Raw genomic sequence first — 4,910 nt, 5'->3', positions numbered from 1 at the left:
TCACTTATATATAATTGGCAGTTTTTACAATAATTTTCACATAGTATAGTGCTACTCCTACTTTCTTATTATTTATAAAAAATTAATAGGATGTAAAAACCCAAGGGAGTCATACAGAGAGATATGAAACCTTGCAGAGAGATATAGAATCAATCAAATCATTGTCACTCATCACATCTTTATACTTTTAATTTTTATAGGGCTGAGATGGTAGATGGGTCGTCTCTCTCTCTCTCTCTCTCTCTCTCTCTCTCTCTCTTCATTTGATGTTGTAAATAAATTAAATTGTATCATAAAGAAAGTTAAAGTAAAAATTTGTTATACTTCCTATATAGTATTTTTTTTTTTTTTTTAACAATATAGGATGTTTTTTCAGTCAAGCATCGAGTTCAACCATTTGTACTGTGTGTGTGTAATAATGTGGTGACACAATAGAACCACATTAAGGACTTTGACTTTGATTAAACTGTGATTCACCCTCCTAACCAAATGGAGATTATTTGCTAAAGCAAACCTCATACTAACCAAGAACATCTGGAGGAGATGGCCAAGGAGTCTTGGATGGTTAGGTTATAAAATATTTGGAGAAGAATAGAAGATGAGAAATTAAAAGTGAAAGAGTTACAATATATAGAATACTTGCAAGGCATACCTTGGTTTGGTAAGAAATCGCCCTAGAACTCTAAAAGTAGGTAGTTGGTCTATCAATTGGTTGTTCCCTCAGGTTGGTTTGGGGGGCATGCATTTTGAGAAACAATCCTAACATGCAAACAGATGGGATAGAGGTTAACTTTTAGACCAGGGTCCTTACTTTTTTGATCGATTAGCTGTTCGACCACAGTGATTGGCCACCATGCATGTTCAATCAAGGTTGTTTGGACGAGTTATATTCATAAGCCCAACATGTTCCAAAAGCTAGATGTGCACTGCAGTCCAATGCTATTGGAGATTTTATATCTCTACCTTAAATTAATAAAGTAGACGGAGAAAGGGAGATTATTAATTTTTATTTGAGATAACTTAAGTTCATTAGATTATGTAATTTAAAAAATAAATTGAGTAGTCCAGAACTTTGCATTTCAACTAATATTTCTTTAATGTTTTCAAACGAGACTTTCAATATTCAAATCTCTATACTCCCAACTATTGAATAATTAAAACAAAAAAAAAACAAAAAGGAGTAAAAATAGAATTATAGTTTATAACTATAAAAAATTTACATTTTATGAAATGTATTTGACTGACTTAAAAAATAAAAAATAAAAAATAAAAAAGAAGAAGAAGATATCAACCTATATAGGCTTAAACAAACCAACATTTAACGTCTTGGCATAAACTAAAAAAACGAAACTTATATTTTCCTAAAAGCAAAAAATGTAATTTAGAGCATTAGCATCCGTTGTTGCAAAAGTATACTATTTTTTAATACATCAAAAAGTTTACTTTATTATTTTAGCATATCATATTATAATACACCTATGTGGGCCTTTTTTGCAAGTGTTGGGCTGAGCCGTCTATCACTACACAAGGCCCAAAGTTTTCTGGATCGAGGAGTTGGGACCGATCTGAGAGAAAATCTTCCTAGTCCGGCTTGTGCACAAACAATGCATTTGTTAGTCAGGTCTTGATCATGCGCTTACGGCAAGCGGAGCTACCACGTTAACTACAGCAGGCAGATATAGTAAAGACAATAATAGGAATTTAGATAAAATAGTTAGTGGGCCTTAATGAAGGGGTGCCCATTTTTTACATGATGGTAATAAAGGGATGAGTTTTAGATGGAGAATAGGAGCGTATTAAAGAAATAAATGTCATCCTGCCACGTTAAGCTATTCTGCATTAGGAAAGGGAACCACTCCTTCAACGCTACTAATCTCTCTGAGAAGGGAAATTAGCTGCTTTGAAAGAACGGGCCTAAATGACTTGGGTCGAGTGAAGTTTCTTCCTTTTGTCATTAGAGAGCATGGGTTAGAGGGGGAGATGGAGATTAACCCATTCGGTGCATGCCAATCACTCTATTCTCTCTGCTTCTCTCTTACATCTTTTTTTTTTTTTCTGTTTCTTTAATCCTTTTCTTTTGTTTTTCTTTCTTGCTTCTTACTCTCTTTTTCTTCTTGTTTCTCTTGCTCCCCTGTTTTTGTGATTCTAGCGACTATCTTACAGAGGTTTTTTCGTCCCCCATTTCTCCCCTCCTTCAGCCGTGCACAATAGGGCTCCTTATATAGGGCCAGTCGTGCTTGACTTTTTACCATTTTAGCCCTTAATTGTTTTTGTTTGGCATGGGTTCCTTCACCGACCGTCACTGACTGGTCAGTCACCCAGCCAGCGCCCCTCTGCCTCAGTCAGAGAAGGCTTTTTTTGTTTTGCTTGCTCCTTGTGGCATTCTTACCTGCCATGATGTGAATACTCTCATTCCCTCTACCTCTCTTGGCATGCACCTGATGGTTCCCACCCAGCTTTACCTCTTTTGGGTAGTATGTCATCCCAGCAGGACAGTACTTCCAAAAGGGTTTAAGCAAGAAACATGAAAATGGGTTTTCCCCCTTTCCCACCGCCAGACCATACCCCCTTACCTCTGACTCATGACCTCATCATTTCCTGTATTAGTTAGGTACAGGCTGGTGGTGCTTGAGCCTTGCGTGTGCCTTGCTTTCATGCTTATTCAAAATTCTGTCTGCTGCTCATCTGTCTGTCGCGGTCTGAACGTCAAACTGCCCAGTCTGCTGCTTGTTTTTGGCTTCTTTCGGCATAGGCTGTTTCACCTGACACCTCATTTATGACCTGCATCTTCTAAGGACTGGGCCTTGCCTAGTTGTGGGCCGTTCCATGTCTTTATTCCCAGCTCCTGTTACTTGCTTCCTGCTACACAATTCTGTTGTGCCTGCCGTGAGGTCTACTTGACCTAAGCCTGCTGGGCCACTTTAGACCTTTTCTGTTTATTCTGTCTCCGGAGGCCCAATGATTTTACTGGGCCTCTTGCAACTCATAGGCTCCCTTGTCTCACCTACTTTCATTTGGGCGTCCTTGACCCACTTACTCTCTCGGGCATCTTGAGCCCTTTTTCAATTCTATGTTTCCCATGGACTTTTACTAACTTCTTGGGCTTCCTCGGCTTAAGTATTTCTCACCTTTTCTTTGGGGGTCATGGGTTTCCTATAGCCCCTTACTTTCTTTACTTGCACTACTTTGGGTCTGCTATAGCAGCCGTGGCTCATTCTCACTTTTCCACATCCATACAGCCCATGGGTTTGTTGTTACTTTCTTCCGGGCCTTTTTAGGCCCACTTACTTCCTCAGGATCCATTTATTTATTTTTTAGACCCACTATCCGTTATTCCTGCCACTTAGCTTAATGGCATTTCATATACCTTCTTTTGCCCATGATATTGGGCCTGCTTCCCTACTGGGCTCAAAAAATGAGCGTCTACAACACCATACATCACGTGTTCTATTTTCTCATTCAACATATTAAAATAATATATACAATACATTAAAAAAACACCTCCTGCAATTTATTAAAAAAATAATACAAAACAAACCCCCTACAGTACCTACCACCCCCATAATCAACAACTACCCAAACCTCACCCCATTAGATCAGAACCGACCACCGCCACTACCACAACCCACCACAATCACAAACTCACCACTAGCAACCATCGGCCAAAATCAACCAACCACCATTGGCCAACTCAACCACAACCACTAAAGTTAACCCATAACCACCACAACCACCAAAACCAAATCAACCAAAAAAAAAAAAAAACCTCAACTAAATTAAAATCAAAATAAAGAAGCTACAAAGAAGAGGGACGAGAGAGTGACAATGATGGCTCCAGTATGGGTTCAAATTAGTGGTTATGGCTACAAAGAAGCTTCAAACCATGGCTAAGATGGCTTCAGGTGACGGTGATGGCTCCAACCTAGGTTTCGTAAGGGAGAGAGAATAAATCAATAAATAAGAAAGAGGGTCTACCGAGGTGAATAAAAAAACAATAAAAAATTTACAATTTGTGAATAATAGTGTTCCAAATTTGGAACTGTTCATCCGTACCAAAACTTTTAAAATTTGAAACATGTGACATGGGTGCTATCTTGGTGTTTGGTGTTTGATATTTGATACACTTAATGATACTACTCTCATATTTTATTGTCAAGTTTTTAGGTATTTAGGGTGTGTTTGTATATCTTTTATTTTGCTGAAATTGAAAAATTATTATTGAAAGTACTGTAAATAAAAGTAAAAACAAAAATAAAGGTAAAAAAGAAAGAGGGCCTATCGAGGTGAATAAAAATAAATAAAAAATTTACAATTTGTGAATAATAGTGTTCCAAATTTGAAACTGTTCATCCGTGCCAAAACTTTTAAAAGTTGAAACATGTAACGTGGGTGCAATCTTGGTGTTTGGTGTTTTGCATTTGACATTTGATACACTTGATGTTACTGCTCTCATATTTTATTGTCAAATTTTTAGGTATTTAGAATATGTTTGGATACCGCTTATTTTGCTAAAATTGAAAAATTATTGTTAAAAATACTGTAAATAAATATAAAAGTTAGTTAAAATAATACAGTAAGACTACATCAAAAAATATAATAAAATTTATATATAATAATAAAAATAAACTAAATAGTAAAATAATTTTAATTTTTCACCATAACCAAACAGACACTTATTATTTTGGAGTGAGTTCATCAAAAATTATTTTGAAGTGAAATAGATGGATAGAAACGAAGTCTTCGAGGCAGGGATCTGGATCCTCTCCATTTCAAAGGGAAATGGAGAGGGTCCATTTCACGGTGGAGATTTGTTTAAACATCATCAACGCTCAAAATACTGCCACGTCATTTAAAAGGGAAACACACACTTTAACTGGAGTTAAGCACTTAACTGGGAGAGTTGTTTAACT

Source organism: Castanea sativa, chromosome 11, assembly GCF_040712315.1.
Source record: "Castanea sativa cultivar Marrone di Chiusa Pesio chromosome 11, ASM4071231v1".
In the NCBI taxonomy this organism is placed as follows: domain Eukaryota; kingdom Viridiplantae; phylum Streptophyta; class Magnoliopsida; order Fagales; family Fagaceae; genus Castanea; species Castanea sativa.
The sequence above is the reverse complement of the archived record's forward strand: the minus strand, read 5'-3'. Positions refer to the sequence as shown.